We start from the raw sequence: 10432 nt of genomic DNA, 5'->3' as shown, positions 1-10432 counted from the left end.
TATGGGTTTGCTTTTACTAATGAGTTGTTTGTCTTGGGTAGAGTCTATGGGACAAATAGTTGCAAAGAGTATCTCGCCAAGATCTTAGGTGACAACAAGGCCAAGAATGTGGAGGCCGCCATACAGGAGGGCGGTGCAGTGTCTAGCTAGAAGAGGGATGCTTCTTCTTTGCTCGCTCTAACGCCTCCTCTGAAGTGCAGGGTTGGTGGCATTAAGAGCTTTACTAAGGACAAGCAAGTAGATCTTGTTATTCAGCCTCTCTTGCCGACATCCGTGGGGTGACTTCTTATTTCCTGCTGAGGAGTTCATCTTATCGTCTTTCTCAACTATTGAGGTCTTCTCTTGTAATAACTCTAATAATTAAATGACATTAATTAAAAGTTGATGTGCAATAGGAGGGGTTAATTAAATAAAAAATACTAATTCTTAGAATTAAGTATTAAATATGGGCAAAATCATAATTTAGCAAAAATTGTTCGGGCCTAAAATTAATCTGTGTTACACTCCATATGGCCCAATAGCCTAATAATCATACTTAATGTCATATTGAGGGATTAGATGAGTAAGTGGCATTGTGGAAGTAAAGAAAATGGGCTAAAGGTAAAACAATCATTTTCCCTTAAAAAATTTCAATTAGACAAGTTGCCCACTCTTTCTCATCACTATTTCCTCTCCATCAGCTGAACACTCTCCTTTCCCCCTCCATTGTTGGTTTTTGACTTCTTGAAGTTTGAAGCTTTGAAACCCACACCCACTTGATTCTTTCTCTCTTTGCTCATCTCTTCCACTCACCATCATCAAGCCACCAAGGAACTAAGATTAGGGAGAAAGGAACCCAACCAAATATCATACCCATTTTCGTGGCCCCTTATGGGTGGTTGAGAAATGAAACTTTGAGTCTCTTGAAAGCTTAGAGACTTCTCTTTTTAAGTGGTTGGAGCTTAGAAGTAAACTTCCATGGTCATTTCTAGGGTTTTCTATAGGTTTTAAGAAATGGGTATCTAGGGTTTGCGCATAATATGGGGGATTCGAAATCTTCATATGGATATGTTAGAATTGATGTTTAATCTTGTGGTTTATTATAGAAGTGTGTTAAAAGTTGTATGAAAAATGAAACTGAATAACCATTGGACTAAGGTTGTCATTCTTGAGATTTTAAGAAGTGTGGTAAGTTCCTAAAACCATGGTATTGTGTTATTAGATGAATGAACTCGATGGTTTATGAGTAAATTATGTTGTTGATGATTATCCATCTTGTAAATAGGTTGGATTTTGTGGCTTGGTTGATAATGAGAGATTGGGCTAAAAGAGTTGGAGAACAAGCTTTGACAAAGTAAACTATTTGACCTTCAGGGGATTTTCCCCTTGATGTTCCACCACACTCCATGAGGAATGATGGTTTGTATAACATGGATATGCAGTAGTTTGAAGATTGGGTGCTAATACTTGAGATTATGTGTATGAATATATTATGTCGATTGCACAATTAGATGAATTCTCTGGCCAGTTGAACTGTTGAGCATTCTGAGGGTAGCTGTGGACCAGAAGGATGGCTTTATTGAGATTTATATCAACATTCTAGGGATGGATGATGGACCAGAGGACTGGCTTGGTTGGTGTTGATACACTTGGCATAGATGTATACTGTTGATTATGAGTTGTTATATGATGCCATCTTTATGCATGTATGTCATAGAATTGAGCTCAGGGTTGGAGGAGTCTCCAAAGGCCCTGAGTTTACTAAGATTGTATCTCACCCTGTGTGGTGATTATTTTTCAAGTACACCCATTATTGTTATAATGGTTCCCGAGGCAAGAGGCCTGAGTAGGATGAATTATAATTGTATTTTGATTTTTGGGCACCTTTTGACATGATAGCATTCTAGGATCACTACTGAGTTGTATTTTGTATATTGTATCTTGGAGAATATCATATTTGATCATGTATGCATTTATGTCAAAGTGGGGAAGTTATTAGGGTGGAATCATGTATTGATTAAATGGATTAATGTATTTTGTGAACAGTGGGTCATGTTATCTTTCATCTTGCAAAGGTCTTTGCAATATTTTTTGATGGGGCACAATGTAAGGAAGTAATGTAATATAATCATTTACACTCAATGGTTTCTTGATGCATGTTAAAGATTGAGGGATAGATATATATATATGTGATTGCCAATGAGGAGAAGAATGATAATGATGAGAAGTCATGTAAATTGAATGTTGCAAATTTTTAACTTGATGTTTGATGTATGAATTCAAGGAAAAATGGTATGGTTTGAGTGCTAAAAGTGGTGGATAAATGGATATTGGTCAATTAGGTACCCTTACGGTGTTTTAGTACAAGAAATGAAGGTTCAAAGCCTCAAATTAATCCTTCCTTGTCTTGGAGCTCGCTAAAGCACCCCTGACTCGCTAAAATGCGTTATGGGGTCTGGAAACATAAAATAACCTCTGTTGTTGAGCGCTAAAGCGCTCTAATGCATGCTGAAGAACGTCAAATAACCAAAAATATAATTTTCCTCTGTTGTTGCGCGCTAAAGTGTGCTAAAAATGAAGAAAATGGGTTCGAAGAGAGCGCTACCCGAAATCAGCATGAACATGCATTAGAAAAATGGCCATGTCTGGAGCTATAAAACTCCAAATTGAGCGCAATCTGAACCTATATGAAGATAAAGCATAGGCCTACAACCATATAAAATATTATAACCAATGGACATGTAGATTAAATTTAGTTTCATTTTGAAGTTGATGTTTCATTTTTGGAAGTCTAGGTTGAGCAGCCAACTTGCGAGTTGCATAACTCGAGCTACACTTAACCAATTGGTTAGTGTTATGCCTTTTCAAAAAGTCAAAGATGTCTACTTTAAAATAGTAGTCAATGGTGAAGTCATCTAATTTACAATATGTAATTAGTAATGACAGTTTGGTGCAAAGAACGAATAAAGAATTTATTCCTTTGATTGTTAATCGAATAGAGAAAATATGGGCACTATTTAAGCTTGATATATTGATAAGAAAAGAAAAATATTATTCATGACTATAGCTTGAATAACTAACTAATAATCTAGTCGCGCTTAATGCCGTAATTGATGATAATACACTGGGTTCACATGAGATGTTACATCTCCCTCCCAAAGGACAGTTTTTGGACCAGTGGGGTGACTCCAGAGCTAAGGACTATCATGCAATATCCTCTTTTCGTTGATGAGGAAGAGTATGATTCGACTAAGTTCTTGGATTGCCTGCGAACTATGAGTCTGCTTCCTTGAACTGGAGTTTCTTATTTGCAATCTTTCGAACACATTCATTTCTGAAAAGGAGACATTCATGTTAACAAGGTTACCATGGCAATAGAAAAGGCTAAGATTGCAGAAGAAAGGGATGATGCCCTAGAGGAGGTGAAGACGCGAAAATCCCAGTAGAGGAGGCAAAGAAGACGATTTTAGATGCAGACGTGGCCTTGAAGGACTTCGTGAAAGAGATCACAACTTTGAAGGAGACAAATAAAAAACTAGACAATGTCGTGGTCAAGGTGTGTTAGAACCACATCAACATGGAGTTGACTAAGGATGTAAGAACCTGCACCGTTAATTAAGGAAATTAATTAAATAAATGTAAGAATTAGGAAATAATTCCATAATTGACCATAATAATTATTATGAGGGTTAAATAATTATAGTAAGTGAGTAATAATATTGAAAGTCGCTTTTCGGACGAAAAGTGCAAATACCGATTCTGCTACTCGGTATAAATGTGTACCGACAAAGTATCCCGGAAAATTATAATAAGTGCATGAATATTCTTAGAATAATATGTAGCTATGAAACACGGACACGTGTTTTTTGAAAAAAATGCGTGTCCGACACGTGTCGGACACGGACACGTTAGGACACGTTCGGACACGCGTCCGACACGTGGTCAACTTTTTGGGACACGTTGACTTGAGGGACACGCGTGTTTGACTGAATCCGACACGCAGTCAACGTATCTGGACACGTTTTGCTTTTTTTTTTGTAAAAAATAAATAAAATTACAATTAAAAAAAAGAAAAATTATTTAATAAAAATAAAAAATGAACCCTATCCTCTAATCCTCTCTCGCGCCGGAGAGTGGAGGCTGCTGGTCGCCTGGTCCCCGTCCTTCTCTTCTTTCGTCGTCGGTCATCGTCGATCGTCGGTCATCGTCTCCGGTCGTTGGTCGTCGTCTCCGGTAAGTCTCTTTCGGTTCTCGCCTTTTTGATTATCAGTCCTTCGCTTCCTACCACTTGATATCCCATCTGTTAATGGGATTCCTAATTTGTACATTGCAGATCTATAACACCCTCCTCGTCTCCGGTATGCTGATGTTGGCTGCTCAGCCAATACTGTTGTTCATTTTCTTACTATTTTTATGTACTCTTACCCTGCTGTGTTTTTGTTGCCATCAATGTTTGTGGTACTCTTCACTTGAGTGCTTTTTCTACTATGTACGATGCGATGCCTATCTTACTTCTTTTTTCTGCCTTTTTGTTTTTGGTACTATTCACTTGAGTGTTTTTTCTACTAACTTCAATCTTTTGACTAATGGATAAAAAGGTGTTCCATTGTATATATTTACTGTTAAAAGCAAAATAACCACTAACAAATAACTACTGTTCCCTTATCCCCTGTAATGTAACCTTTAAAATTTATTTAATTTTAGTGTATCTTCTCCATCACGTGACATGACAGCAATGACAGATTGCAAAGATCAACACGTATAATTATATTATATATATTAAAAAATTTATTTAATATCAAAACGTGTCCTAACGTGTCCAAATATGATATTTTTTAGAATTAACGTGTCATCGTGTCGTGTCGTGTCGTGTCCCGTGTCTCGTGTCCGTGTTCGTGCATCATTGATATGTAGGACTTGTAAAACAAGTTTCAAATTGAAATAATGAGAACTTATGCCAGAACTGATACTGGCTATGGAAAAGCGTATACCGGAAAGGTGCTGCGTAAAATAAAATAAAAATATGATAAATCTTAGAAAAATGAGTAGGTTCGAAATCCTAAGTTTGGGATTAAAATGCTAAACGTAGCTATTAGTGCTAATAGTGTGTGATTAAGTTTAAGTGGCCTATAAATAGACCATTTCACACAACCCTAGGCTGATCCTCCAGCCTTTATGCGTGAGTTTTTGGTTGCTGCTGGTGTCTTCATACTTGCCACCTTGTTCCTTCAAGAAGATTCCTCCATAAGTAATCATTTCTCTTTGATCCTTCCTCTTTTACCTTGTAAACACTAGAGTGAGTGCCTTGTGAGGGTGAAGTTCAGCTTTTGCTGAGTTGAGGGTACTGTTTGGGAAGAGTTTGAGGGCTGACTTGTTGGTTTGGGTGTTGTGGAGTCTTTGTTTTTAGCTTGTGTGGCTTCAAGGAGCCACCTTTGGTGAGAAAGGACCTTGCTTTGTGGTCATTTTCGTTTCCCTACGAAGTCAGAACCTTGAGGAGCTGTTTGGTAAGCTCCAAGGGCCTTTGTACCTCTGTTTTGAGCTTGAGTAAGCTTTACCACCTTTGATCATGAGTTTTAATGGTTAAAAGTGAGGTCTTGGCATGTCTAATGAGTTGTTTAAGTAACCAACCAGTATATGAACCTAAAAGGGATTAAAAATGCATGCTTGGACGTTTTAATGAAGTAAAAATTGAACCTTTGGAGTGATATCTCGCGAAATGCAGAAACTACATTCTGTCGCGAAATATCTGGATATGATATTCGGATATGATATCCGGATATTGATATCTGGATATGGGGTTATGGGATATCCGAATATGGATATCCGGATATGCATATACGGATATTGGCCTCGACAAATATCCAAATATTCTTTTTGCGAGAACAGTAACGGTACTGTTCATACAGAACTGAGTTATGGGTTTGTGGACCCTAGATTATGGAAGTTGGACTTCTATAATAACTTATTTAAGACAGAATCAAGGGATTAAGGGCTTGTGGCTTTGTGAAAAGCCTTAAGACATGAAACGTAAGGAAATGCGTTGTCTTTATATCGTATAATTGTTAAGTATGATTATTGATATGATGATTGGTCCAAAACAGATTGTGATTCTGCTGTGTTTGGACTTTGAGCTTGTGTGGACTCTTGGCTTGGATAGCTAGCTTGCAAGGTAAGATTTCGTGTCCTCGGCTTAGCCATTGTTTGTTCCACCATGTCCCATGGGGGGATGGTTATATGCATGATGTGTTTTCATGTACTGTTTTGTTAAAATGCTATGGAGCTGTTAAGTGCAAAATGCTTATGATATGTATGTGGTGTTTCGCCTAGCCAGGAAGCCATGGGGTGGTCCTGGGGGCGGGTACAGCATGGGCTGGTACTGTGTGGGTAATGGACGTATTCATGCACTTCTTTGATCAATGGAATAGCTATAACACACATGACATGATTATCTGCTGCATTGCACTGATTTTAGAACTGATATTGAATTACTGCTTTTAGAACTTATATTGCACATGTAAGTGAGCTTGGGGTGGAAGATCCTTGAGGACTCCTTGTCTTACTGAGATTTCTTGTTTAGAGATCTCACCCCACGTTTGGGACGCTTATTTCAGGTTCAGGTAATTTGGGGGCTGATGCCTCTGGCGGCAGGAGGCCGAAGCTTAGCTGATTATATATGTTGTATGCTGACATGACTGGATATTGGATGTTGTTTATGTTTTCTGTCTTTATATTGATATTTGAGTTGAGACTTTTTTGGGGCTTGTTGCCTTGTTTGGTGAGCATGGGGTTTGTCCATGCCGCTTTGATGTTAGTACCTTTTAGCTTGAGTTGTATAAACCATCAGGATTGTCCAGTCTACGTGTTGTAGTTTCGTGACTAGAGACATAATTATGTTATTTATTTTATGAGGTATTTCAGTTAGTTGTTGGATTGCAATCACATATAGACGATAATTTGTAATTGGATTTTAATAATCAACTTGGCTAAGTATAATGACGTCATAATTGAACAGAAAAAGTTATTCCGCATTTTATACTAAGCTTGGCTTAATACGATGACATGTTAACAAACCGGGTTAACACGGGGTGTTGCAGAGGATGCCAAGATATATGAAGGAAAGTTTGTCAAACTGAGCGAGATCTTGAAGGGAGTTATTATTAAGACTTTTTTCGACGCTATGAACGAGGTGAGGGTCCTGAATTCGTTTACAAAGGTTAAAGGTCTAAATGTTGGCTATTTTGTACATGATGACCAGATCTATCAAACCATTAAGGACATGTTAGACTTGTTAGTGGACTTCATATGATTCAATGATGATGACACCCCGCCAAGTTGAAAGACCAAAATGCTTATTTATTTTGTAGTTCTCCTTCCCTTCTTTTTAATTTGTTCTTCTTTTATCTTCCTTTCCTTTTTAGCTTGGTTTGGGCGACCCCTCTCCATATCTAGGATCTCGGTACATTTAAAGGGGTATAACTTTCATACCTCTCTCGGGTTGGTCAGATGTCAATGTCTTTGGGACAGATCTCTATCGTCATGCAGCCACAATGACCTTCATCGTCTCTAATGAGAGGTAGGGGGTTGTAGTCTATCTCAAGCATAGGCTCTCTCAATCTTTTTTATTTGGACGTATTTAGAGGCCCTCTCTTTAAATTTAACGAGGTTGGTTATAGGAGTTTTGTGATGGATCTGCGAAATGGTCCTTTGTGGAGTCTAGCAGTGACTAGGTGGACATGGACCATTAGATCAAAATGTCCAACCTTGATTGCTTTCGCATTGAACCAGTCTAGGTACTCGTGCAATGGTCCACCCTCGAGTTGTGATATGCCTCCAGCATATGTGTGAATCTAAGTGAAAAAGAGAAAGAATATTGATTAATCTTGGATAAAAAGGGCAGTAATTACTGTTAATTTGATAAATCTCAATCAGAGATTGTACAATTGATTTTCTTCTGATTTTGTAGGAAAAGGACAATAAGGAGCCAAATTTGGAAGTACAAAACCGAAGACCCACGCTATTAGCGCGGAACCCGCGCTAGTAGCGCTCGAAGAAAATTACATCCAGAGGCATCCACGCTCACTGCGTGAAACTCACGCTAGTTGCGCCAGACGTTCTTGCAACCCACGCTAGTAGCGTGAGAACCACGCTAGTAGCGTGAGAACCACGCTAGTAGCGCGAACTCCCAGTCTTGTTAATAGAACTCCCACGCTGACAGCGTGAGAGGTGCGAACAATCAGCAGTAAATCCTATTCTAAATCAGAGAAAAATCGGACTGAGATTTACAACGAAGATTTAATCAAGATATATGAGCAAGATACAAAGTCTATAAATAGAGGCTTCGACTCTCAGAGACAGACATCTTTGGCTGATAGAACTGTGAGGATCATAGAATTGAGAGAATTCTTGGAAACTCGCGCTAGAGATCAGAATTCCATCGGAGTTGAAGGCTGAAGACCTTGAGTTTTTATTCTTCTTCTTCTTTTTTTCTTAGTTTATGAACAATTTTTATTCTTTTAATTTGTTTAAGCCAGCTATGTCTGGTTAGTTTCTTTTTGTAGTTGGGATCACAGACCCGATGTGAATCCTTTATATTTTCTATATTGTTTTTATAATTTAATTAGTTTGTTTGTTTTATTCTACCTGTGTTAATTTTTCCATATCTTTTTTAGAATTGGCCACTCTAAATTATAGGGCTTTGAGGGTTAGAATTCACAATAGACATACTGGGGTTTTAATCTGGACAAGGGTAGAATAACAATTTATGTATGATCTAGACATAGGCTTACATAGATTGCAGCCTCATAATTCATTTGTTTAACGCTTGATTCAAGAGGAATTACTAAAACATTAGGATTCTAATTGGGTTAAAGGGTTGAAATCACTAAGACATTAGGGTTCAACTATTTTATAAGAAAATAATGAATTGTCTGAGCAAACCAATTAATTAATTATAAAATACAATATAGGAATATAAGGGAGGATCGGAGGTGAAGTGCATCCTGACTACATCTTTTTTACAAATTTCTATCAATATTTTCTTACGTTCTTGGTCTTCTCTTGCATGCGTTGGAAATTAATTATTTTTGACTTTCTTTTTTTAAATATTATTTTATTTTAAATTCTGTTTTGAATTCCAAAATCAATCACTTTCACAATACAAACAAATTTTCTCTTCCAACTTAAGGGGAATAGTTAAACTAGTACTTGGTGCATTAATCCTTGAGGGAACGATACTCTACTTATCACTTTATTACTTGAAACGAACGATATACTTGCCATTTTCGCAACAAGTTTCCTAACGGAGGATCGTAGAACAACTTTGGTTGAACTTGGCTGGTTGTGAAGTTCGTCAAAGACAATTAGGATAGGTCCCTTAATGAGTTGATGGAGTGCGGGGGCAAAGAATTAAACCAATATGGGATAAATCCTTTGAAAGTGGAGACGAATACCCTAACGACATAAGGCTCACAGGCCCCAATCAGGATCATACATGTGTTGAAATTGTCCAAGTGCTCCCGGGGGTCATGTGTGTCACCTTACTTGGTAAGTTAGGGTTGTTATCATCCAGGGGATGGGAGCACTGTCTTAACCCAATTTATGAAGGGGTCATCTCCTTCCACCTCATCGTTTGGTGAGTTGTGGTTGTCATGGCTTTGGACAGAGCTGGCAACATGCAATTGTGAGAGGTCAACCCTAGGCGTTGGCCATTAGTGCTTCCCATATTGCTGATTTCCAGTTTAATGGTTATTATGTTGATGGTTGATGAGCAGTCTACCCTGGTTGTTATCGCCTTAGTTGTTGGGTGGGGGTTGAAGCATGTTTTCTCCTTGTCTTATTCTTCTCTCCATGTCATTCAGGTGTTGTAGGATCAGAGCCATCATGGTTTGCATAGGGTTTTCTCTTTGGTTGGCTGCGCGTGGGCTTCGACGGGCAGATGGAATGAAGAAAGATGACATTGTTCCCCCAATGGTTGTTTTCCAGCGTATTAGGGTTATGCACATCTTATTGTTTGTCTCCTGCTGCAGTTATTGTTGCTGGTGGTGCTGTGAGGAGGTTAGTGTTAATGGTGGTTTTGCAAAGTGTTGCGTGTGTTCACCATGGTTAGATGGGAATCGAAGTGTTGTGTGTGAGGAGGTTAGTGTTAATGGAGGTTAGTGTTATCGATTCCTACAAATGATGCTAATGTTTGATACCTGGGGATTAAATATTGCTATAGGATCTGAGAGTTAGCAGTGTATATGGAGGAGACCACCACAAGTGATGGCAGATCATTATACTCTATGAGGAGGCTGAGAGTCAAAAAAAATTGTTGATGTGCACAATGACAATAAGGAGGCTAGGGTTTCAGAGAGAATACGTGTGAGATGAAACCCTTTTTTTATAAATAATTTCTTACTTGGGAATGGGCTAGTACCAGCTCGCTTAGCCAATCCTAGAGCTCGTGAAGTGGGTC

The sequence above is a fragment of the Gastrolobium bilobum genome, unplaced genomic scaffold (assembly GCF_033153095.1).
Source record: "Gastrolobium bilobum isolate Gb01-03AN ecotype WA unplaced genomic scaffold, APGP_CSIRO_Gbil_v1 utg22478, whole genome shotgun sequence".
NCBI lineage: Eukaryota > Viridiplantae > Streptophyta > Magnoliopsida > Fabales > Fabaceae > Gastrolobium > Gastrolobium bilobum.
This window is presented reverse-complemented; position numbering follows the sequence as displayed.